This window comes from Giraffa tippelskirchi, chromosome 9 (assembly GCF_054371585.1).
Source record: "Giraffa tippelskirchi isolate mGirTip1 chromosome 9, T2T-mGirTip1v1.2.pri, whole genome shotgun sequence".
Lineage (NCBI taxonomy): Eukaryota > Metazoa > Chordata > Mammalia > Artiodactyla > Giraffidae > Giraffa > Giraffa tippelskirchi.
In genome coordinates this window covers 113050594-113078409 of record NC_137283.1, presented here as the reverse complement: position 1 = coordinate 113078409, position 27816 = coordinate 113050594, and the positions used below count along the sequence as shown (strand labels likewise).

The following is a 27816-nucleotide window of genomic DNA, read 5'->3' as shown; positions in this document are numbered from 1 at the left end:
TGTGATCAAGCATGATATCCACACACAGCTTTCCTCAGAGCAATTTATTTCCATTAACAGGAATGAAGAGGGAGCCTAGATATCCACAATTCCTATGCCTCAACTGTCAGTATAAGTACCATTCTCAACATTGAATCTACTCAGAAAAACATCTCATTGTATCTCTTTTCCCCCCTATTATACATTCACCTTTAGAAACCAGAGACACCTAGATAAACTAATCTACATAAAACTCTGAGTACTTGCTATTTTATATCCTTATTACACCTCTCCTCAATTTCAGAAATTCTCCATCTATGCCCTATGGAATTCAAAGACTGTCAGCAGCAAAATATTCTATTTTCTCAGCCTCTTCTTTGAAAGTTTCTATTATTTTCTACTGCTAAAACAACAACAACAACAAAAACAAGTCACCTGGTTTCTTCCTGAGAACAATGCTTCCTTCACAGTCCTCCAGGTAGGTAGAAGGCATCATTGTGATTGCTGGCTGGGAGGTGGGCTAATGATCCTTTTGCCCCTCTTAGCTGTTTTTATAAAATTCTACGAACTGTCTTTTAAAAACACCCAGATTTGAATCTCACAACCATTGAGTATGTCACCTGCAACTCTTCATTTGTTACTATTGTTAGATACTTAGAATAGGAAACAGGAGTCCAAAATGGCTGTGGCTAAAATACAAGGAAGGGGAAAGCCCACAAAAATAGAACAAAGGAAGGTCAAAGGAAGGTCCAAGGACTGGAGTGAGGACCTCAGGTAGAACAAATAGCACTCCTGGCTAGCCCAATCTACATAGGACAGGCCCAGGGGGAGGAAAAAACGTATAAAAAGAGGAGCCAAAGGGCTCTCTCTCTCTCCGCCACGTGCTTGCGTGCTTCCCCACTCTCTTCTCTTCGCGTATGTGGGTTGGCATGCCCTCACGCCTCGAGGATGGATTCTCCTGCTATTCTCTAAATCAAATAGAGCTGTAACACGGAGCTGTAACACTGATTTGTCTAAGAGCTATAACACGGTCTGTTCGAGACCTGAGAGCTATAACACGGTCTGCCCAAGACCCGAGAGCTGTGATGCGCCGAGGGCTTTACTGTCTGTCACTCCAAATCTTTGTTGTGACGAGACAGAACCGAGGAACATATACTTGCCTGACACTATCATTTTCACATCCCAATTATTCAACCTGTGTGTTCCAAAGATGTCTGATCTTAGCTCACTATTGCTCTATCCACACTGCTGCTGCTGGTGCTAAGTCGCTTCAGTCGTGTCCAACTCTGTGTGACCCCTTAGATGGCAGCCCACCAGGCTCCTCTGTCCCTGGGATTCTCCTGGCAAGAACCGTGGAGTGCACTACTCCAGTCTTAATTCTTGGTGACTTCAGTGCACATGTTCTTGATCTAGATAACTCCCAGGCTCCTCATTTCCTTAATCTACCTTCCAATTATTTTGGCTTTAGTCACATACTCACATGATCGTATCCCTGAGCTTATTATTACCAAATCAAGGCAATCCCCTATCATAACGATGATATGCTTTTCACTTGTTGATCATCACTCTTTTTCAAAATAAATTTTGGGTATACAGAATTATAGTTAAATAGTTGTATACACTCAAGAGTGATCACCACCAGAGGTCAACTATAGTTAGCATCCATCACTATATAGTTGACTCCCTTTGCGTACTTTACCCACCTCCTAACCCTTTTCCCCTCTAGTAGCCATTCATCTGTTCCCTGTATCTATGAATATCTATGAGCTTGTTTTCACTGTATTATATTCACTTTTTTGTCTCAGCTACAATTATTTTTTTTATTTTCAGATTACATGTACGCATGAAATCATATTTGTCTTACTCTATCTGACATAGTATAATAGCTCAAGGTCTACTCATCTTGCCACAAATGATAGGATTTCATTCTTTTTTACGGTTTGGTAGTACTTCATTGTATATGTGTGTGTGTATGTGTGTACACACTACACCTTCTTTATTCATTCATGCATGAGTGGACACAGGTTATTTCCATATCTTGGCTATTGTAAATAATGCTTCAATTTAACATAGGGGTGCATTTATCTCTTTGAATTACTGTTATCATGTTTGTAGGTTAAATAGCCAGAAAGAAATAGCTGGGTCATACTATTCTAAATTATTAAGGAATCTTCATAATGTTTTCCACAGTGGACTGAATTATTTAGACAAAAACCTAATGTATTTCTATGATTTCTATTTTTTCTGACATTCCACATCCAATTCATCAGTAAATGTTCTGGCTCTATTTTTAAAATATGTCCAGAATCTGACCATTTCTCAATATCCCCCAATGTTATATCTCTGGTCTCAACTGCAGTTATTTTTTAACTAGATAAGACTAAAGAGCACCTAACTCAGGAGTACGTCAAGGCTGTATATTGTCACCCTGCTTATTTAACTTATATGCAGAGTACATCATGAGAAACTCTGGGCTGGAGGAAGCACAAGCTGGAATCAAGATTGCCGGGAGAAATATCAATAACCTCAGATATGCAGGTGACACCACCCTTATGGCAGAACGTGAAGAAGAACTAACTAAAGAGCCTCTTGATAAAAGTGAATGAGGAGAGTGAAAAAGTTGGCTTAAAGCTCAACATTCAGAAAACCAAGATCATGGCATCCGGTCCCATCACTTCATGGCAGATAGATGGGGAAACAGTGGAAACAGTGGCTGCCTTTATTTTGGGGGGCTCCAAAATCACTGCTGATGGTGACTGCAACCATGAAATTAAAAGACACTCACTCCTTGGAAGAAAAGTTATGACCAACCTAAATAGCATATTAAAAAACAGAGACATTACTTTGTCAACAAAGGTCCATCTAGTCAAGGCTATGGTTTTTCCAGTGGTCATGTATGGATGTGAGAGTTGGACCATGAAGAAAGCTAAGCACAGAATTGATGCTTTTGAACTGTGGTGTTAGAGAAGACTCTTGAGAGCCCCTTGGACGGCAAGGAGATCCAACCAGTCCATCCTAAAGGAGATCAGTCCTGGTTGTTCATTGGAAGAACTGATGTTGAAGCTGAAACTCCAATATTTTGGCCACCTGATGAGAAGAACTGACTCATTTAAAAAGACCCTGATGCTGGGAAAGATTGAGGGCAGGAGGAGAAGGGGACAACAGAGGATGAGATGGCTGGATGGCATCACCAACTCAATGGAAGTGGGTTTGGGGGTACTCCAGGAGTTGGTGATAGACAGGGAGGCCTGGCTTGTTGCGATTCATGGGTTCACAAAGAGTTGGACACGACTGAGCAACTGAACTGAAATGAACTGAACTGAACTCAGGAGTCTCCAATCTCCAGGACCCGTACCTTCTGTCATATCAGTTGCAGCATTAGATTAGAAATGAAAAGTGAAAGAAAGTGAAATTCGCTCAGTTGTGTCTGACTCTTTGCCACCCCATGGACTGTATGTAGTCCATGGAGTTCTCCAGGCCAGAATACTGGAGTGGGTAGGCTTTTCCTTCTCCAGGGGATCTTCCCAACCCAGAGATCAAACCCAGGTCTCCCGCATTGCAGGCGAATTCTTTACCAGCTGAGCCACAAGGGAAGACCAAGTATACTGGAGTAGATAGCCTATCCCTTCTCCAGGGAATCTTCCTGACTCAGGAATTCAACTGGGGTCTCCTGCATTGCTGGTGGATTCTTTACCAACTGAGCTATCAGGGAAGCCCAGATTAGAAATAAAGTGCAAAATAAATGTAATATTCTTGAATCACACTGAAACCATCCCCTGTCCACTGGTCTGCTGTCTTCCAGGAAGCCAGTCCCTGGTGCCAAAAGGTTGGGTATTGCTGACCTATCTGGTTTCTATGCTCCCATCCTGTCCATAATACTTCCACCAAGATACAGATTTGAGCAGAGGATGGTGTCAACTGATATAAAGTATTTCTCTGCATGCTTTTATAAAACTAGAGCATATTTCTTTGTTCACAGAATCCTCTGTTCAAATCCCTCTGCTGCTGCTGCTGGTAAGTCGCTTCAGTCATGTCCAACTCTGTGCGACCCCATAGATGGCAGCTCACCAGGCTCCACCGTCCCTGGGATTCTCCAGGCAAGAATACTGGAGTGGGTTGCCATTTCCTTCTCCAGTGCATGAAAGGGAACAGTGAAAGGGAAGTCACTCAATCGTGTCCGACTCTTAGCAACCCCATGGACTGTAGCTTACCAGGCTCCTCTGTCCATGGGATTTTCCAGGCAAGAGTACTGGAGTGGGGTGCCATTGCCTTCTCCAATGACATCTAATTTCAATCCTTGTAAAAAGAAATCTATTTACAATGGCCTACAAGGCCCTGTCACCTGATGGGAAGAGTTGACTCCTTGGAAAAGATTATTTCCCTTGCATTCCTATACACTAATAATGAAAAAACAGAAAGAGAAATTAAGGAAACAATACCATTCACCATTGCAACAAAAAGAATAAAATACTTAGGAATATATCTACCTAAAGAAACAAAACACTTATATATAAAAAACTATAAAACACTGATGAAAGAAATCAAAGAGGAAACAAACAGATGGAGAAATATACCGTGTTCATGGATTGGAAGAATTAATATAGTGAAAATGAGTATACTACCCAAAGGAATCTATAGATTCAATGCAATCCCTATCAAGCTACCAATGGTATTTTTCACAGAACTAGAACAAATAATTTCACAATTTGTTCAGTTCAGTTCAGTCGCTCAGTCATGTCCGACTCTTTGTGACCACATGAATTGCAGCATGCCAGGCCTCTCTGTCCATCGCCAACTCCCAGAGTCTACCCAAACCCATGTCCATCGAGTCGGTGATGCCATCCAACCATCTCATCCTCTGTGGTCCCCTTCTCTTCCTGCCCCCAATCCTACCCAGCATGAGGGTCTTTTCCAATGAGTCAACTCTTCGCATGAGGTGGCCCAAGTATTGGAGTTTCAGCTTCAACATCAGTCCTTCCAATGAACACCCAGGATTGATCTCTTTTGGGATGGATTGATTGGATCTCCTTGCATTCCAGGGACTCTCAAGAGTCTTCTCCAACACCACAATTCAAAAGCATCAATTCTGCGGCACTCAGCTTTCTTCACCGTCCAACTCTCACATCCATACATGACCACTGGAAAAACCATAGCCTTGACTAGATGGACTTTTGTTGGCAAAGTAATGTCTCTGCTTTTAAATATGCTTTCTAGGTTGGCCATAACCTTCCTTCCAAGGAGTAAGCGTCTTTTAATTTCATGGCTGCAATCACCATCAGCAGTGATTTTGGAGCCCCAAAAAATAAAGTCTGACACTGTTTCCACTGTTTCCCCATCTATTTCCCATGAAGTGATGGGACCAGATGCCATGATCTTCGTTTTCTGAACATTGAGCTTTAAGCCAACTTTTTCACTCTCCTCTATGGAAATACAAAAAACCTCGAATAGCCAAAGGAATCTTGAGAAAGAAGAATGGAACTGGAGGAATCAACCTGCCTGACCTCTACTACAAAGCCACAGTCATCAAGACAATATGGTGCTGGCACAAAGACAGAAATATAGATCAATGGAACAAAATAGAAAGCCCAGAGATAAATCCATATACCTATGGACACCTCGTCTTCGACAAAGTAGGCAAGAATATACAATGGAGAAAGACAATCTCTTTACCAAGTGGTGCTGGGAAAACTGGTCAACCACTTGTAAAAGAATGAAACTAGAACACTTTCTAACACTATACACAAAAATAAACTCAAAATGGATTAAAGATCTAAATGTAAGACCAGAAACTATAAAACTCCTAGAGGAAAACATAGGCAAAACACTCTCCGACATAAACCATAGCAGGATCCTCCATGACCCACCTCCCAGAATATTGGAAATAAAAGCAAAAATAAACAAATGGGACCTAATTAAAATTAAAAGCTTTTGCACAACAAAGGAAACTATAAACAACGTGAAAAGACAGCCTTCAGAATGGGAGAAAATAATAGCAAACGAAGCAACAGACAAACAATTAATCTCAAAAATATACAAGCAACTCCTGCAGCTGAATTCCAGAAAAATAAACGACCCAATCAAAAAATGGGCCAAAGATCTAAACGGGCATTTCTCCAAAGAAGACATACAGATGGCTAACAAACACATGGAAAGATGTTCAGCATCACTCATTATTAGAGAAATGCAAATCAAAACCCCAATGAGGTACCATTTCACGCCAGTCAGAATGGCTGCTATCCAAAAGTCTACAAGCAATAAATGCTGGAGAGGGTGTGGAGAAAAGGGAACCCTCTTACACTGTTGGTGGGATTGCAAACTAGTACAGCCACTGTGGAGAACAGTGTGGAGATTCCTTAAAAAACTGGGAATAGAACTGCCATATGACCCAGCAATCCCACTGCTGGGCATACACACCGAGAAAACCAGAATTGGAAGAGACACGTGTACCCCAATGTTCATCGCAGCACTGTTTACAATAGCCAGGACATGGAAGCAACCTAGATGTCCATCAGCAGATGAATGGATAAGGAAGCTGTGGTACATATACACAATGGAATATTACTCAGCCATTAAAAAGAATACATTTGAATCAGTTCTATTGAGATGGATGAAATTGGAGCCCATTATACAGAGTGAAGTAAGCCAGAAAGAAAAACACCAATACAGTATACTAATGCATATATATGGAATTTGATAGATGGTAATGATAACCCTATATGCGAGACAGAATAAGAGACACAGATGCATAGAACAGTCTTATGGACTCTGAGGGAGAAGGTGAGGGTGGGACGTTTTGGGACAATAGCATCGAAACATGTATATTATCATATGTGAAACAAAACACCATTCCAGGTTCGATGCATGAGACAAATGCTCAGGGCTGGGGCAATGGGATGACACAGAGGGATGGGATGAGGAGGGAGGTGGGAGGGGGGTTCAGGATGGGGAACACATGTAAATCCAGGGCTGACTCATGTCAATGTATGACAGAAACCACTACAATATTGTAAAGTAATCAGCCCCCAACTAAAATAAATAAATTTATTTAAAACAAACAAACAAAAAAAGAACTCTATTCAATATTCTGTAATAACCTATATAGGAAAAGAATCTGAAAAAGAATGGATATATGTATATGAACAACTTAACCACTTTGCTGTATACCTGAAACTAACACAATATTGTAAAACAACTGTAATATATAACAAAAGCCTAATTTAAAAACTGAAAAAAAAAAGCTATCTCAGAGGGAAAAAATAGAAAAGATTCTGATGCTGGAAAAGATTAAAGGCAGAAGGAGAAGAGGACGACAGAGGATGAGATGGTTGGATGGCATCACCAACTTGATGGACAAGAGTTTGAGCAAGCTCTGGGAGTTTATGATGGACAGGGAAGTTTGGTGTGCTACAGTTCATGGGGTCACAAATAGTCAGACATGACTGAGTGACTGAATTGAATTGAACTAGGCCCTGCATAATCTGTACCTTTGTATAGATCTGTATAACTTTGATACCTCTCCTGCTATATTCCCCTTACTAACTCCATACTAGTCACATGGGTTCTTCTAACCCATATGATGCTCAGCCTCAGGCCTGTGCTCTTACGGATCCCTCTGGTTAGAAAGTTCCTTGTCCCAATTTCCACATGACTAACTCTCTCACCTCCTCCAAGTGATCAAATGTCATTATACCGACCGACATTATCATGACAACCCTGAGTTAAATCAGAACCTCCTCACACATCCCTTTATCCCTTGTTCTCCTGAGTTTTTTCTTTTTTAATAAACTTTTATTTTGGTAGAATTACTGATTTGCAGAAAAATTGAGAAAATAGTATAAAGAATTCCTTAAAAATCCACACCAAATTTCGCCTATTATTAACATCTTATATTCTTATGGTATATTTGCTAAAATTAATGAACTGATATTGGTATTATTACTAAGAATTAAAGTCTATGATTTACTCATATTTTCTCAGTTTTTACCTAATGTCCTCTCTATATTTAGGATCAATTCAACCATATTACATTTACTTGTCATATTTCCATAGGCTCCCCTTGACTGTGACACATCCTCAGATGTCCCTTGATTTTGTTGATGTTGACAGTCTTGTGGGTAACTAGTCACATGTTTTGCAGAATGCTTCTCACTTTGGACTTGATTTTTTTTTTTTTTCTATTAGATTGAGCTTTTGTGTTTTTAAGGAAAGACCATAGAGGTAAATAAATGCTATTCCATCACATTGTATCAAAAGCATATACTATAAACCACTTACCAATACTGATGTTACCTTGTTCACAGGGCTGAGGTAGTGTTTTTGAGGTTTCTCCACTATGAAATTATTTTTTTCCCTTTTCCACTGTGGACTCCTTAGAAGGTGATCATTATGTGTAACCCATCTTTAAGTTGTGGGGAGTTATGTTTAATTTCATATAAACATAAAATTATGTTTAACTTTAGAGTGGAATATCTACCTACTTCTACACAAGAGATTTGTCCTTTTCCTTTAGTTATTTATTTATTTATTCCATCAATTATTTATATTGGGATGTAATATGGATATTTAATTTCTACTTTGTGCTATATCCCAATATTAGTTTATTTTTATCTCTTTGTTCAAGTTCTTTCAGCTTTAGCCATCAGGAAATCTTTGTTAGCTTCCTTTGTCCCTTCCTTTGACACACCACCATCATTATGCTTTTCTTTTTTCTTTTTGGAAGAAACCTGCCTCCCAACATCTGCCACAGAAGTACTTAAGTTTTCAATTGCAATACATATTTCAAGCAGTATTCATAATGCTAACTCATATTTCCAAAGGAAACAACTTTATGAACTGGCACACAAAATTTATATACAGTTTCTTTGCTCTTATCCTTACAAACTCCTCTAATATACAGTTATTTAGGTCAGAATCACTTTCTCCACATTGTATAAATTTTTAGTATAGTTAGATCATTTTATCACATTCTGCATTCCATCCTAGGATAGCTTGATCTTCAATATTATTTTTAACTTGCAAACATTAAAGTTAAATCTCAGTTTTCACAAATCCATATTGTCATGTCCACCATTACATCATTATATAAAATATTTTCACCACCCTACAAGATCCGTTGTGCTTAATCTATTTAATGCTCCTCTTCCCACAAATCCCGGATGACTACTGATCTTCTTTTGCTATTGCAATAATTTTGCCTTTCCTAGGTTTCATAAGTTCAGTTCAGTTCAGTTGCTCAGTCGCGTCCAACTCTTTGTGACCCCATGAACCGCAGCATGCCAGGCCTCCCTGTTCATCACCAACTCCTGGAGTTTACCCAAACTCGTGTCCTTCGAGTCGGTGATACCATCCAATCATCTCATCCTCTGCTGTCCCCTTCTCCTCCTGCCTTCAATCTTTCCAAACATCAGGATGTTTTCCAGCTCTTCGCATCAGGTGGCCAAAATATTGGAATTTCACCTTCAACATCAGTCCTTCCAATGAACACTCAGGACTGATTTCCTTTAGGATGGACTGGTTGGATCACTTTGCAGTCCAGGGGACTCTCAAAAATCTTCTCCAACACTACAGTTCAAAAGCATCAATTCTTTAGCACTCAGCTTTCTTTATAGTCCAACTCTCATATCCATACATGACTACTGGAAAAACCATAGCCTTAACAAGATGGACCTTTGTTGGCAAAGTAATGTCTCTGCTTTTTAATATGCTATCTAGGTTGGTCATAACTTTCCAAGGGATAAGCGTCTTTTAATTTCATGGCTGCAATCACCATCTGCACTGATTTTGGAGACCAAAAAATAAAGTCTGCCCCTGTTTCCACTGTTTCACTATCTATTTGCCATGAAGTGATGGGACCGGATGCCATGATCTTAGTTCTCTGAATGTTGAACTTTAAGCCAATTGTTTCACTCTCCTTTTTCACTTTCATCAAGAGACTCTTTAGTTCCTCTTTGCTTTCTGCCATAAGCGTGGTGTCATCTGCATATCTGAGGTTATTGATATTTCTCCCAGCAATCTTGATTCCAGCTTGTGCTTCCTCCAGCCCAGGTTTTCTCATGATGTACTCTGCATATAAGTTAAATAAGCAGGGTGACAATATACAGCCTTGACGTACTCCTTTTTCTCTTTGGAACCAGTCTGTTGTTCTATGTCCAGTTCTAACTGTTGCTTCCTGGCCTGCATACAGGTTTCTCAAGAGGCAGGTCAGGTGGTCTGCTATTCCCATCTCTTTCAGAATCTTCCACAGTTTATTGTGATCCACACAGATTTCATATAAGTATAGTATTTGTTGCCTTTTCAAATTGACATATTTTACTTAGCAATATGCATTTAAATTTCATCCATGTATTTGTGTGTCTTGATAGCCATTTATCTTTATAATTGAATAATATTCCAGTATATAGATGTACCAAAATTTATATATTCATTCATCTATTAAAGGATTTCCTGAAAGCTTCCAGTTTTTGTTGATGATAAATAAATGTGCTACAAACTTTCATGTACAAGTTTTGGTGAGGACATGCTTTTCAAATCATTTGAATAAATACCTAGGAGCACAATCTCTCCATTGTGTGGTAGGATGGTTTATTTAGCTCTGTTAAGAGCTACCATGCTGTCTTTCAAGTTGATTTACCATTTTGCATCCCCAGCAGCAATGAAGCAAAGTCCCTGTTGCTCCATGGCCTTACCAGGAATTAGTACTACTATATTTTTCCATTTTATCCACCATAATATATGTGTATTAGTGTCTTACTGTTTGGAGTTGAAATTTCTTAAAGACAAATGATGTGCAAATTTTTATACATTTATCCTCTTATTTTATTTTATGTAATACTTTTAATACATTATGTTATTTGTAAAGTTATTTATATTTTCTTGTGGAGCTTATGTCCTATAAGCCCCAGATACTTTTTAATCTGTTTTGTTCACTGAAATATTTTAAGAACCACTTATGTCACGAATTTCTCAATAAATGCTTATAGGATGAATAAGTCTTGAATCTGGAAATTCATTTAAGGGAGAGGAAGAAAATTTATGAATAACAGCCAATAAGGCAGAAGAAAAACAAGGAATCTCTATGCTAAAACGGAAGCAGGAGAGAAAATATCAACTGATTGGGCTGCAGAAAAGTTCAGTGAGACCAAACCAAAGACTGGCCTATTATATTTGAAAACAATGCCATCAGTGATTATAACAAAACGTTTCTCAGTGGGGATATGGGATGAAAGCATTGTTGAAGAACTAAATAAGTAGGAAATGAGAAGTCTGAGAAAACTAGAAGTTACACATTCAAGAATTTTGCTTCTATGGGGAACAGAGAAACAGAACAGTAATTGAGAACAATAATGGTTCAAGGGAGGATATTTATTACATATAGCAAACACTAAGCATGCTTTTAAACTAATTAGAATATCTAGTATAAAAAAATTGGTGATTAAGGAAAAAAAAATAGGAGCAAGTATATAAGGTAAAACACAAAATGAAAATGAAGGGGGGTATTGAAAGATTAAAATTTCCAGTTATAAAATGAATAGTCATAGGCAGGTAACATACAACATGTAATAATTCTGCATTGTGTTTTAGTTTGGCTGAACTGTGTGACATTTGGGATCCTATTATAGTTCCCCAACCAGGGCTCAAATCCATTCCCCCTGCAGTGAAAGCACAGTTTCTTAACCACTGGACAAGAATGGAAGTCCCAATTCTGTACTGCATTTTTTAAACTAGCTAAGAGAATGAACCTTGAAAATTCTTATCAGAAAGAATTGTAACTAAGCATGGTGACAGATGTTAACCGGATTTATTGCGACAATAATTTTAGATGTATACAATTATAAAAATATTGAACCATTAAATTGTATACCTGAAACAAATATAAAGTTTTGTCAATTGTACCTCCATAAAAAAAAAAGAGAGGTTTTGCTTTTATAAGTGTAAGGATATTTTGTCCATTATAAGAAGAGGAAAAGAAGAAAAGTAAAAGAGTGGGTACAGATAGCTACAGACAGAGTAGATTTGCTGGTGGGGCATTGATGGACTTGCTGTCTAGATTTATTATTTTACAGAAAGGACATTAATTTATAGTAGCGAATGACTATTACAGTAGCATAGAGATATATGGAAGACTGAAGAGGTGGGAAACAATAATGATAATCATTTCAAAGATGGGAAATTGAACATATGGGACAATGGTAATATTATGGAGTAATATTAAATTTCTATAATTTATGATTATGGATAAAGTATTAATATCACCATGTCTAGTCTTCTCTATAATTACAAAGAAATAAAGTTATAGTTTGGGCACAAAATTGGATTTAACCATGTCAAGACATTATTAGTCTTTTAAAATTGAGTCAGAGATGAGTAAATAAGTCAAAGCTACATTTTAAAGAAAATAGTATAATAATGTAACAAGAAATCTAATGTGTATAAGAGATAATGAGAATAGAAAAGGGATGATGTATAGTGAATAATAGGACTCAAAAAGGAGATGTCTTCATTTGGTTGTATACTTTCTGGACAGGAATTTACCTTAGAAAATCAACCAATAGAATATAAATTAATGATCAGAGATTTTAGAAGGAGAAAAAGTGTTTCAATCATGGTCATGGATGGTTAAGGAGTAGTAAAATAAAAGATCATTGCAGTAAGGTAAAAGAATTAAGAGATAAAACAGTTGCTGTTGAAACTTTCAATAATGATGACAGTATACAAATATAGCTGAAAAGAGTAAGTGTGTGAGTGCTCAGTCATGTCCATCTCTTTGTCACTCCCATGGACTATAGCCCCCCAGGCTCCTCATCCATTGGATTTTCCAGTCAAGAATATTGGAGTGGGTTGCCATTTCCTCCTCCAGGGGATCTTCCTTATCCAGGAATCGAACCTCTCATCTCCTGCATCTCCTGCATTGGCAGGCAGACTCTTTACCACTGAGCCACCTGTAATGCCCCAGAAAAGAGTAATGGGAAGTGCTAAAATGATCAAGTAATTAATGAAGGTGCATAACCAAAATTATGCAGTTAATAGCAACAGAGAGGATAAAGTCGAATTGTAGGTACTTGAAAGGAAACTGGTCATTTAAAGGAGGGGGGAAGGAAAGAGCTTGGAAATAATACTAGGAAACAAGAAGAATATATACCCACAGAAGAAACAATAGCTTCTATTCTAGCTGGCTACACTTTCCAGGGTCTCGGTCTCTTATGTGTAGAGGAGACCAAGAGTTTGACAGCTGTGCTTCCTTGAGGTACAGTGATGTGATAATTTCTGGATCAGGCACTGTGTCATCTGGAGCAATAGGCTTGGCACTGACCCTTCCATCTGATAGTGTGGTCATCTCAGGAGTTGGATCAGAAGAGAAATGATCTATTATATATTCTAGAAAAGTGAGTTTATTTTCATCAAAGAACAGCAGGAAACAGTTGAATAATTTGAAAATGAGAGGGGGGCATGAAAGATTTAATTTAAAGGAAAAGAAAAGAAAATCACCCTCATTGGTGTGTTGGTGATATATGGGACGGAAATGTATTAGAAAACTCCAGCTAAACTCAAAAGAAAGATGACGGCAAATTGGATCATTGTGGTCCTGTTGGAGAAAAGAAGTGAACTTCTACCAATCATAGATTTGGAGCAATTGAACCAAATTCTCCTAAATGTTGAAAATTCACAAGCCCTCCTTGAGGAAAGAAGGAAAAATGGATAAGTTGGATCCATTTTGTTTATACAGTAAACCTATCTATACAATCACATTCTATATATGTCTTTCAAGTTTAATTAAATGGTAATAGCCATAATAGGCACCATAATTTTTCTTCTATTCATACTCTTTTGGATTGCTCTATAGTATTACCTTTCTTTCTTTTCATTTAATCATAAAATTTGGCATAAACTGAGGTTTATAAATTTGTCTTAAATGTGATCATAATTTTTATGTCAATTATTTAATAATATTAGATACAAATAAGCCTGCAAACCACAATGGTTAATCTGCCTTTGCTTCAGATTAATTTATGTTTTTGCTTCTTTTGAAACTAACTATTATAGATAAAGTCACTTAATTGAGATTTTCAAAAGTGTATTTATCATGGCTACTAATCAACTTCTTTCACAATGCTTAATTAAATATAAATCCTGTACATTGTGCAAAAGGATTATAGATATAATCTGATACCTTGAAGATACTTCTCACATGTTATTAATGAGTTTTTGGAAAGCAACAGTCTCATTCAGTGCATTTATTTCCTTTTAAATGCATATATATTATGCACTATTTTAAGATACACATACACACACACAATATTTTTCTACATACCTTGTAAGTAACAAGTCATAAAACAAAGACCTCAGTTGAAGTCTACTGGAAGGTGAATATGCCCTTGGAATAGTTATAGTTCAAGTTCTCAGCAATTCCCACCTAAATTAATGTGCATCATTCAGATCCTATTATTATGGGAAGGTTATACAGTTAATTGCTGACCAAGGCGGGGGTGAGGGGCACCTCCCTTCATGTGGTCAAAACTCCATGTATCCATGGTTCCAAATCTGCAGATTCAATAACCATGTATTATTGTGTGTGGGTGAGCGTGTGTGTGTGTTTGGTGGCTCAGTTATGTCCAATCCTCTGTGGCCCCCTGGACTGCAGCTCACCAGGCTCCCCTGTCTGTGGAATTTTCCAGGCAAGAATACTGAAGTACGTTGCCATTTCCTTCTCCAGGGGATCTTCCCGACCCAGGAACTGAACCTGTGTCTCTTGTGTCTCTTGCATTGGCAGACAGGTTCTTTAACACTAGTGCCACCTGGGAAGCCCCTATAGTGGAGTAGTATTTATTGAAAAAAAAATTATGTATAAGTGGATTTGCATAGTTCAAACTTGTGCTGTTCAAGGGTCAACTATAATTTTTGTTAGGTATGAAATGGAGGGCTGTAAAGATGTTTGTGACTTTGTGATCAAAACTACAAGAAAACATCCCTTACCAGCATTTATTTTCCTCAGAATTAAGAATTTTTAGTGAATGAGTTTCTTTCCCAGAAGTGCAAGGGCAAATATGAGGACAATCTTGATGAGCAATGGCAAAAAGCCCCTCAGACAAAAGGACCAATTGAAATTGCCAAAGCAACAAAGAAAAGGGAAAAGAGGCCAGTGTTTCTCCACAGAGATGACTTAAATGAATTACTAAGGCATGACCTGTCTATATTACAGACACAGCATGCAGAAAATTTCCATAGGACATTCTTGTTACAAAATGCCATGTAGGCTCTGAAATTTTGCTGTAAAAGAAAGACAGAAAATATTTTGATATAAATTGATAAGTGAGAAAAAGCAAATTTTAAGAAAGAATATGTGGTAGAAAAAAAAATTTTAAAAGACAAGGTTATGTACTGTGTCAGTTATAATGTATTGTCTCTCAGCTCTGGAGCTCCTCATCACTGCCCTACTTGTCACAATGGAGCTGGTGTTATAAATATCTTTCCATTGTCAGTGGAGGTGCTAGAGGGACACTGAAAGATGAAAGGTGTTTCTCTTGCTGATTCCAGTGTGTTTTTTTCTATTTTCTCCTATGAGACTCAGTAGCCAGAAGGCCACAGGCCACTCACTAGTGCTCATCTTCCAGTAGTAACTTGGTCTTGGTCCATCATCTGGGGACCAGCTCCATTCCAGGGTAACCCAACAGACTTCTTCACCATCTAGTAGACTGCAGCACTGCCTTTTTCCAAGGAGTCTGAATCCCATCTCTTTGGAAAAGGAGGCTTACTTGTAAGTTTATGCCTTCCTTCTCTATCTAGGCTCCTTTTTAGAGTTCTCTTTTATTCCCTATTAGTAGTAACTCTCCTATAAATAATTAGTCTTTTTAAGAAGCCTGCCCTGTGTGGTCTCTCTGCTGGCTGGACTGTTATTTACACACACACACACACACACACACGCATGCATGCACATGTACACGCACTAGAAGATTGGAAAGTTATATTTAAAACAGCAGTGATTATTTCAGTATGCTTGGCTTTGAGGTATTCTTTATTTTTTTCTGTATATTTCCTATATTTTCTAAATTTCCTACAACAAACATGCATTCCTTTTGAAGTCTGAAAACTTAAAAATTCTAGAAAGCATTAGTAAACTCTCCCAAGCTTAAAAATTAAAATAAAGTAAATTTAAACTGTATTGAGAACCCAAAGTCTAAAATCCTTAGGTTGAGAGTTTTTTTTTTAATAATTCTAGTTTCATATTGTGCTTTCTAAAAGGCTTAAAATGATGTTAGGAGTAAACACAATGAAATGAACCAAAAACAAAAAAAAGTCAGACACTTATGATATTGCAATTGTTATTAAAAACTAATTGCTGTTGCACACAAGAAAACAAAAAGTGGAATTACTTTTACAAACTTGTCCTGGATAAAAATTGCTCTATTTAGTGCCCTTTAAATGGGAAGTGACAGAATATAAACCAGCCAGACAGTACAGCGGCTGCATTATCAGCATGCTGACATGGCCTCCTTTGCCTGTTGTCCCTGATTTAATATTCATCAGACACAAAATGATTTAGGACATTCATGGTAATAATGGAGGGGCTGAAAGCAGATGTGTAGATATTTTTAATGCCTTTTTCCTTCCCTAAGGTTTGTTCTTCAGTTAAGGCTGTGCTGTGGAGACAATCAGTGTGTTACAGAATGTAATGAAAACGAGTATCAAGAATAGATTACATTGACGGGAGAAAAAAAATCTTTATTCTCCCAAAAATGGATTGCTGTCCCGTAACAAAAAGGTAAAAGCAAGTATATGTGTCTGTGTGTATTACTAGCTTTTAATATACCTATCAGCATTTCTCTATCAGAATTTTAAAATTTGGCAACTACTAATGTGTCACTGAAATAAAAGAATAATGACTTAAGTTACCACAGGACTAAGCAGCTCATATTTCAGTTTTTATTAAGATGTTTGAAACGAGGATGCTTCAGAAAATTATAGAAATGTATTAATTCATAGTTCTATTTTATGGCACTCCAAATCAGAAATGTTCTATAAACTGGAGACTCTGATAAGATTCTTTTAAGCAGCCTTAAGTCAATATTCTAGGGTCTTCACATATAAAAGGAGGATGATAGTTTTTTCTGCTGAAACGTGAGGTTTGACAGAAAAACAAATTCTGTAAAGCATTTATCCATCAATTAAAAAATCAATAAATAAACTCTTTACCTAAAATTTCTTAAGGTTTATATGGATGGAAATTGAACACATATAAATATTTATTCAAATGTACTTTATAACAGCATATATTATTACACATCTTTATCAATCTTGGATAGCCTAACCCTTACTGAAACTCAGTATCACTAAACACACTAAATCTCACTCGCTCACCCATAGGTCTACAAATGAACTGGGACTGTGAAACAAAATAGGCTGGGTTGAGGGAAATGATAATGTATTACTCATTCATCCATACTGTTTCCCAAGGATTTTTCTTGTTCAGGTTTGCCTTTAGCAGCCCCTTCACATATGCTGTGCCGTGACCTGCCTGACAGCAAGCACACTAACTTTAAACACACACAAACTTCTATTTCTTTCAATTCATGAGCAGCCAGGTCAGACACAGCTCCAGCAGGACCTGAACTAGACCTGAAAAATGCAGGAGGACATAAAAAGTCCTGATGCTTCTTTCTGGTGGAATCTCAAATTAGTCTTTCACTTGTAGCCTGATATACTAATGCCTGAAGCCAGAGCAAGCCTAGTTCTTGATATCTTCATCTCTTGGGCAAATTTGCTTTTTAAATTCTTTATAGTGTTGCTTACCAGTGGCTGGGCCTGTCAACTCATCAGAGACAGTAAGATCAGGATAGAATTGTTCCTTCAGCTACAATTATTTAAGCTCCATTTAACTCCGTCAAACACCCTAAACCACCCATCTTCCAAGAAGAGGAAGGTGCCTGCAGCTATCTTAAATAGATTCTCTGTTTTACAACCTTCATTTTATTTTCTTATTTTCATATAATCATTATCAAAGACCTTTATCTGTATCCTGACACTTCCATCTTTTACCCTTCAACTTGCTATATTTCCCTTTTACTTTCTCAGATCAGTCGAAATTGACAAAGTTTGAATTATCTTTTACCTCTATAGTTTGGTACCTGCTTATATATGCTTATAACATCTGGTTCAGCTTTAGTTTTTTTACTTGAAAAACTTGAATGTCTCCATTATTACACCTCTTCTATCAATTATCTCTAAATCATGACTTCTGATTCAATTAGCTATCCTTTACAATTGACAATTTATGCCTCACTTACCCATGCTGATTGCCGGGAGAAATATTAATAACCTCAGATATGCAGATGATACTACTCTTATGGAAGAAAGTGAAGAAGAACTAAAGAGCCTCTTGATGAAAGTAAAAGAGGAGTGAAGAAGTTGGCTTAAAGCTCAACATACAGAAACCTAAGGTCATGGCATCTAGTCCCATCACTTCATGGCAAATAGATGGGGAAACAGTGGAAACAGTGACAGACTTTATTTTGGGGGGCTCTAAAATCACTGCAGATGGTGACTGTAGCCATGTAATTAAAAGACACTTTCTCCTTGGAAGAAAATTCATGACCAACCTAGACAGCATATTAAAAAACAGAGACATTACTTTGCCAACAAAGGTCCATCTAGTCAGAGCTACGGTTTTTCCAGTAGTCATGTATGGATATGAGAGTTGGACTATAAAGAAAACTGAGTGCCGAAGAATTGATGCTTTTGAATTGTGGTGTTGAAGAAGACTCTTGAGAGTTCATTGGACAGCAAGGAGATCCAACCACTCCATCCTAAAGGAAATCAATCTTGAGTATTCATTGGAAAGACTGATGCTGAAGCTGAAACTCCAATACTTTGGCCACCTGATTTGAAGAACTGATTCATTGGAAAAGACCCTGATGATGGGAAAGGTTGAAGGCCAGAGGAGAAGGGGATGACAGAGATGAGATGGTTGGATGGCATCACCAACTCAATGGACATGAGTTTGGGTAAACTCTGGGTGTTGGTGATGGACAGGGAGGCCAGGCATGCTGCAGTCCATGGGGTCACAAAGAGTCAGACATGACTGAGTGACTGAACTGAACTGAAATATCCATGCTGAATTATGAAAAATTTTTCCTTGGAAATTCCCTTGGAAAATTCCCTGCATGTTCTCTGATATTCTTTAATGGATGCTTAATCACATGTGTACAAAACACTGTCAAATTCTCAATATAATGCTAGGGCAGGGATTCTCAAACTTGGCTACAGTGGACTCAGTTGGGAATGAAATACAATTCCTATGCCTGATTTTAATTTAACTAATCTTGGGTGGAGTCCAAGTATAGATGATTTTTTAACCCTCCACTCACGAGCCCTCATCCTCCCTGAAAGATGATTCTCATGGGCTAGAGAAAGTCAGAGAAAGACAAACAGTGAAAGGTATGGTCCCTTCTCAGTGACCACATAATATAGAGAGACCCAACTAACAAAGACAAAACAATTTTAAAGCACAATTAAATGTAAATTTCTTTGAAGTTCATATTAAAATTTAGAGGGTGAAAAAAATTAAAATGGCAATTATGATCAGAAAGGAAAGGTCTGTGTAAGTAAAAGTAACTAATGAAGGCTGCTGGATACTGTGGATGAATTAGAATAGATTTAGAGAAGGGTGAAAGAGATATTAAAAATTAAGGGAATTGTAGTAATAAGTGAAAAAAGCACTGAGTCATATTTACCATAACAGGAAAATAGTAGACTCATTTGACTAGAGTATGTGGGTTGGAAAATTATGAGAAAAATGACTAAATAAGGTGGTAAAATCAGAGAAGTCTATCTTCCCTTTTGCCCCATTTTGACAATTCTTACTAAAACTAGCACCAGATAGTCAATGGATTTAAAAAGTGGTATGAAAATTGGTGTCTACTACTATCATTGAAAGATATTCATGAAATGATTAACTATGCAAACAAATTGCAACAAATTTCCATTAACATAGAGAACTAGGAACATCCACATCTATATATAGAAACATTAATTATTTGGTTGTTAGAATGTACAGAAGACCAGATCAGAAGAGACATGATATAAACTTTCATTTTTCACTCCATTGAAAGAATGCTTGCAAAATAAGGCTAGAGCACTTTAATGAAATCACATTCTGAGTCCTCATTTAGAAGTGTGAATACAGTCTTGGGGTATATAGGGAAAGAAGCAGCAGCCAGCAAGTGTTGTTGTGAAGACTTTTTCATTAAGAGAGTGACTACAATAAGCAGAAAGCCTGCAGGGCCAGGTTTTGTGTCAGAGTAGATAACAAATAAACATCTAAGTCACAGAAATTCACCCCACCCCACCCTCCCCCACCTTCCTGGCACATAGAGTCAGGCGTATAACCCTACAACCAAACTATGAAAACACCTATTACTTCAGGGAACTGTAATGAGGCAATCTGAGATGAAAGTGCAAGCTCCATTGCTTACAAAAACAGAGTGAATTTAGCAGTTTAGCTCTTTAAACTCAGCTTTCTTAGCTATAAATTAGAATCACTAGAAAAGTACCCACTTTATGGGCATGTTGGGTGGAACAAGTAAAATAATGCATGTAAAGCAATTAGCTCATGCATATCCTAGATGGTAGAGCTAGAGATATAAGAAACACAGATGTAGTAGAAGAACTTCCTGAGTTAGTCTCTACCAGATAGAGGAAGTCAGTGAAGCATGGCTTCCTCAGAGTGACAGACCTCAAGACTGGAAAGACACTGTGACAAGGAACCTGGACCTCTGAGCATCATCTGACAATCAGAACCTGCAATAAACAACTCCAGCTTGGGAAATATTCTCCCAGGATAGATGCCCAGGAAAAGGGCTAGCCTGTAGAATCTTAGTAACTGCCACTCCAGGAAACATTTATTTACCATAAACCAGAGACATTGTAGAACATCATAATAAAGGTATTGATTTTTCTTCTACTTTTAAAACTTGAGAAGTAGAAGAAAGTTCACTTTGAGCTCAAAAGACACATAACAGCTTTTACATTCAGTTAGAGAATATAATAGGTATGAGTTCAGATAGTCAGGCTACACAATCTATTAAGAAATGTTTCCCTAAAAGAGATATGATATCATACATAATAATTAACAGAAATAATAATAAATGGAAGAATTATTAAAATAGAAATGAATATAAAATTAAAAATAATATGATAGCAAATATATGTTTAGGTAAACAAATACATAATTAAAAATTGGGAGACAAGTATCAAATTGAGTGACAAGTTTTTGCCTTTTTGGAGAGAACTGGGCACAGAAGAGATATGCTAGTGAATTTTATTATGTTTAGCATTAGAAAATAAAGTATTATGGAACTTTAGTGTAAAGATTCTGAAAAAAATTAAAACACAATAATGCAGTATGGAAAAGAGCAAAATATTTGTTTGGGAGATGTATTCAAGGGAGAGAAGGGTGGAAAAAAGGAATGATTCCTATCCTCTAAGTTCTTGAAAATTTAATATAGATGATATAAGACTTTTCAAGTACTGAGGGTAGAGAAAAATCATTCATAGAAATGGAAAGATACCTGAAAAAATTGAGAAAACTAAAACAACAATATTTAATTTATATCAGAAGCAGATATAGCATTGCAATAAATAGAAACATTGACCTGCATAACAATCATGGTAAAGTTACAGAAAATTCAAAAGAAAATAAAAAATGGAAGAGTGAAAAAATGATATTAACTACTGGCAGGAAGACGTTAGAGTTTCTAGTAACTTCCAAGTTATTACTTTTACAGGAATGATGCCTCCAAGAGGCGGAAGAGAAGCAGATAACTTACTATATCTTTCTGTCAACTGGACCTCTGGAAAAATATACCAGTGCTATTTTTCTAGGAGGAAGAGACTTTATCTCTGAATTGCCTTTAACAAGATACAGCCCGAAGAATCCCGTGTAGTAAATGGTTTTCAGGATTATGAAGTACATGTTCCCTGGAGATCTGTACAATTCTGGGGTTAAAAATGGAGATGGTTCAAAGTGGAAATACTTTCACAGTGGGAGATGATAGTATAAGACTTACCTATGGGTCACGTCTACCATTCTGGAATAGAAGTACATATCCACTGCCAAAAGGCAGGCTCTGAGGAGCTACTCCTGATGTTCCAGAACTCTCTGCTTTGAGTCTTTTGATTTCTCTTATCCTTGACCATGGGCTTCCATGATGGCTCAGACAGTAAAAAAAAAATCTGCCTACAAGGCAGGAGACCTGGGTTTGATTCCTGGGTTGGAAAGATTCCCTGGAGAAGGGCCGGGAAACCCAATCCAGTATTCTTGGCTGGAGAATCCCATGGAAAGAGAAGGCCGGTGCAAAGAGTCGAACACGACTGAGCAACTAACACTTTCACTTTTCATTCTTGACAGTATTAAAGACTGAAATTGTGTGAAATCTCTGATCGACCTTAGTCTGATTTGGTAACATTACCTGTAGATTAGTTCAGTTATGAATGATCTAAAATAGAGAAAGGTAGTAGAACTTAAAGATGATAATGGAAAAAAACGTCAGGAAAAAAATACATATATATATATATATATATGTTTCAGGTCACTTTAAATACAGAAAAGCTGAAAAAGACAAAGAGAAAATCTTCATTGTATTCCAGCATATATGTTTATATCCGTTATTCCATTTTGGGTCTACACACACACACACACACACACACACACACACACACAAATTCTAGTAGTATAAAGAGTTGCTATAGATACAAATACAGAAATAGACATAGATATATAGTTATTAATACATAGATATGTAAATATAAACATAGTAAATCACATGTTGCAGATGAGAAAACTGAGTTCAAATGCTCAGGTTATGAGCATTAGAATCGCTTCATTTGAACTGAAAAAGTAATCTGCACTTCTAATTTAAATTTTTGGATTGGAAGTCACAGGTCTTTAAGATTTAGGCTATGGTTCAGCTCTATCCCATTCTACTATAAGTAATTTTATACTTCTCTTTGCATTTCTTTATTTATTGAGAAGAATTCAGTGATAACAACTACTATTTTTCACTTTCCCTTGGTTAATCTACAGAATTTGGGGTCTTACCTTAACTATTTATTAATCTGGACATGGGAAATAAAATAAATGAGTATATGTAAACTATTCTTGATTTTTAACTTTTGTAAGAATTGTGTAAATTTTAAATGATAATTATAATAGATATCAAGGTTATTGTTGTTTTGTTTTTAATTTTACAGGGTATTGCATGAGAATACCTGCCAGGACAAAGGAAACAGATACAGGTAAACATATTGTCCATTTCTGCTTTCTCTTACCCAATCAGAGAATGAGTACTGATAATTATGATTTTATGTCAGTTCAGTTCAGTTCAGTCGCTCATTCGTGTCCGACTGTTTGCGACCTCATGAATCGCAGCACGCCAGGCCTCCCTGCCCATCACCAACTCCCAGAGTTTACTCAAACTCATGTCCATCGAGTCAGTGATGCCATCCAGCTGTCTCATCCTCTGTCGTCCCCTTCTCCTCCTGCCCCCAATCCTTCCCAGCATCAGGGTCTTTTCCAATGAGTCAACTTTTCACATGAGGTGGTCAAAGTATTGGGTTTCAGCTTCAACATCAGTCCTTCCAATGAACAACCAGGGCTGATCTCCTTTAGGATGGACTAGTTGGACCTCCTTGCAGTCCAAGGGACTCTCAAGAGTCTTCTCCAACACCACAGTTCAAAAGCATCAATTCTTCGGGGCTCAGGCTTCTTCATAGTCTGACTCTCACATTCATACATGACTACTGGAAAAACCATAGCCTTGACTAGACTATTCAATATCACGGTAATCCAAGCCTATGCCCCAGTCAGTAATGCTGAAGAAGCTGAAGTTGAACGGTTCTATGAAGACCTACAATACCTTTCAGAACTAACACCTAAAAAAGATGTCCTTTTCATTATAGGGGACTGGAATGTAAAAGTAGGAAGTCAAGAAACACCTGGAGTAACAGGCAAATTTGGCCTTGGAGTACAAAATGAAGCAGGGCAAAGGCTAACAGAGTTTTGCCAAGAGAACACACTGGTCATAGCAAACACCCTCTTCCAACAACACAAGTGAAGACTCTACACATGGACATCACCAGATGGTCAACACTGAAATCAGATTGATTATATTCTTTGCAGCCAAAGGTGGAGAAGCTCTATACAGTCAGCAAAAACAAGATCGGGAACAGACTGTGGCTCAGATCATGAACTCCTTATTGCCAAATTCAGACTTAAATTGAAGAAAGTAGGGAAAACCACTAGACCTTTCAGGGATGACCTAAATAAAATCCCTTATGATTGTACAGTGAAAGTGAGAAATAGATTTAAGGGACTAGATCTGAAAGAGTGCCTGATGAACTATGGATGGAGGTTTGTGACATTGTACAAGAGACAGGGATCAAGACCATTCCCATGGAAAAGAAATGCAAAAAAGCAAAATGGCTGTCTGAGGAGGCCTTACAAATAGCTGTGAAAAGAAGAGAAGTGAAAAGCAAAGGAGAAAAGGAAAGATATTCCCATTTGAATGCAGAGTTCCAAAGAATAGCACGGAGAGATAAGAAAGCCTTTTTCAGTGATCAATGCAAAGAAATAGAGGAAAACAATAGAATGGGAAAGACTAGAGATCTCTTCAAGAAAATTAGAGATACCAAGGGAACATTTAATGCAAAGGTGGGCTCAACAGAGGACAGAAATGGTAGGGACCTAACAGAAGCAGAAGATATTAAGAGGTGGCAAGAATACACAGAAGAACTGTACAAAAAAGATCTTCATGACCCAGATAATCATGATGGTGTGATCACTCACCTAGAGCCAGACATCCTGGAATGTGAAGTCAAGTGGGCCTTAGAAAGCATCACTACAAACAAAGCTAGTGGAGGTGATAGAATTCCAGTTGAGCTATTTCAAATCCTGAAAGATGATGCTGTGAAAGTGCTGCACTCAATATGCCAGCAAATTTCAAAAACTCAGCAGTGGCCACAGGACTGGAAAACATCCATTTTCATTCCAATCACAAAGATAGGCAATGCCAAAGAATGATTTTATGTCAGATGTAGAAAAATTTAGGATAAGTATTGGAAAATTAAACCTTGTAATGGATTTGTAAATTTTTTATTTGTACTTTTAGTGGTATTAAACAGATTCTCAGACCATGAAGAATATAATTTATTAATAGAATTCTGCCCTCCCAATGTGTGTGTGTGTGCTTAGTTGCTCAGTCATGTCCAATGTAGATTTTATTAATTCAGGACCCCAGAAGTACTATGATCACTGAGAGAATGGGTCCTAATTGTCACAACAACTAACTCGTCAAATCCATAACAGTATTCAGTATAAGAACCATCAGATTTATTATTAGCTGCAATAGAAAAAAAAAAACGGAGATGAAATACACAGGAATTAAATAATTTTCCATAATACATAGAAATGAAGATGTGATTTCAACCACAAATGTATGATTCAAAATTTCTTTCTTTACATATCCTCCCTGTATTCCTCCCCACGATAAGTTCTCCATGCTTAGTGTGTTACATTTGAGATGTCTTGGGGTAGAAAAATAACCATTTTTCTATACCAATCAGGGAAGAATCTGCAACATCTCAATTGTTATCATTGCTTTCATAGGTATATGCAAGTTGTTGTGAGTAAATCAATCTGAGAGATTCTTCCTAGTCTAAAACTTGTATGAGTGAATCTTTATTAATATAGATACATTAAGTTATTCACTAGATTTCAAATCAACATGAGCCAGATAGTCTAGTCTGCTGACAAGTTCTTACTGGGAACTTTCTATTATCTGCTAGTTACTCAAATAAGTTTCTTAGATTCTCCAGTCTGAACACTAGCAAATCATCTTGACGTTGAAAAGAAATCCTACAGCCTTTATGTACTGGGCTGATACTTATTTTGTATGTTTACCACTCTCCTAAATTGTAGAGAATAGATTCTATTATGTACATTAAAATATAACAATAACATAGAGATGAACCGTACTTAATTCTGTAGCTATTCTATTTCATGTGGCATTGCCAAAAGTTCATAAACATGCTGATTTTCCTGCTTGGAGTATATTAGTCACTTCACGTGTGTGTGTGTGTGTGTGTGTGTGTGTAAGTGCGCGTGCATGCATGTGAAGTCACTTCAGTCATGTCTGACTCTCTGTGACCCCATGGACTGTAGCCCACCAGGCTCTGTTCATGGGATTCTCCAGGCAAGAGTACTGGATTGGGTTGCCATGCCCTCCTCCAGGGGATCTTCCCAACAGAGGGATCTTAATAATTTTCTGGTTTAGCCTAAACATCAATTCCCTATGACATTCATCATTGCAAATATCACATCTCATTAGGTATCAAAGCCTCTTATTACAATCTTGAAACACTCTGTGTGTTCATTAATAACATTTATCACAGTGTGTGTGTGTTAGTCACTCAGTCGTGTCTAACTCTGCGGCACCATGGACTGTAACCAGCCAGGCTCTTCTGTCCATGGGATTTTCCAGGCAAGAATACTGGAGTGAGTTGTCATTGCCTTCTCCACAGGATCTTCCCCACCCAGAGATCAAACCCAGGTCTGCTGCATTGCGGGCGGATTCCTTACCATCTGAGCCACCAGGGAAGCCCTTTTCTGTGTTTGTGTGTTCAGTTCCTATTTCCTTCAGTTGATGTGTGCATCCATTGCACCAGGAACTTTATCTTTCCTGCTCACAGTTATTTTCTCAGAGATGTCTCATAGCCTAAAGCAAAGTACCCATTCAATTATATTTGCAGAAAAATTTGCAGTATTTCTAAAGCACAATCATGAATCATATATAAGAGAAGCTAGTAGGTGGGAGGAAGAAACTAAGATAATAAACCTGATTGTCTCTTCAGGCTCAAGATTTTAATTCAACCTTACCACTTATATTTCATGCATGCTTCAATTTAATGACTCAAACAAGGCTGTAAAGGAAACATCACCATGGTTTTAGAGTTGAGCATGCAGAAGAAAATGCATTCTACAGTTGTATGCACGAAGCCCAGGTCTCACCAGAGTTATACCAGGACCCCCTTTGAACACAGAGGAAGCATCTATCTGTACCTCAAAAATACATTCTCTGTTGAGCATATGAATGATCATTCAGCAAACAGACTCATTTTCGAGGACTTCCTATGTTTCTGATCAGGGAAGCTTGCACGCACATGCATGCATGCACGTACACACACAGATTTCTAAGAGTTGTCCTTAACTTTGAATACTTATTTATAGGAAGTGAAATGCTATAGACCACAGGCAAAAGGCCATTTTTATTAGTTTATACCTCATTAAGTCAAATAACATTTTTCAGCCAAAGAATGAAGCATCTTCAGTCCTTCTGTAGCCATAATTATCTATCCACCTGTTATCTATCTGTTATCTATCTGTTTACTCCAAACTAAGGACTTCACTTGAGGCAAATTGTGACAAATGTTCCAATATAGAAGCAAAAATTTATGTATCTTATATGACAATTTATATTAATATGCTAAAAATGTAGCAAAGAAGCAACAAATACACTGTTTCTTCTTATTTTGTTTTCTCAGTTAAGAGGAGGTAGGTAATATAAAACTGGAATGATCTGTTAAGGTGATATTATGAAAAGTCACAAATAGTAATGTGGAAAGTTTCAATATTATGGAAATGTAATGGATGATAGAAGGTAAAGAAGCTTTACAAAGTAATTGACTGCTTGGTTTAAAGGATAATCAGGGTTTACTAGCAGAATTAAGAGTAGAAAGATAATTCTATATGTAATAGCATGATAAAAGCATGAGACATGTTGGAGATTGTCA

General features: G+C 37.4%; 1 long non-coding RNA gene across 1 annotated transcript; it reads left to right on the top strand.

Annotated features, from left to right (window-relative positions):
* LOC145521297 (uncharacterized) lies at positions 1 to 25197 on the top strand. The gene is made up of 4 exons (XR_014065302.1): positions 1 to 457; positions 16590 to 16735; positions 23221 to 23265; positions 23929 to 25197. It is a non-coding gene; the product is annotated as an uncharacterized LOC145521297 (long non-coding RNA).
* The last annotated feature ends 2619 nt before the right edge of the window (positions 25198 to 27816 follow it).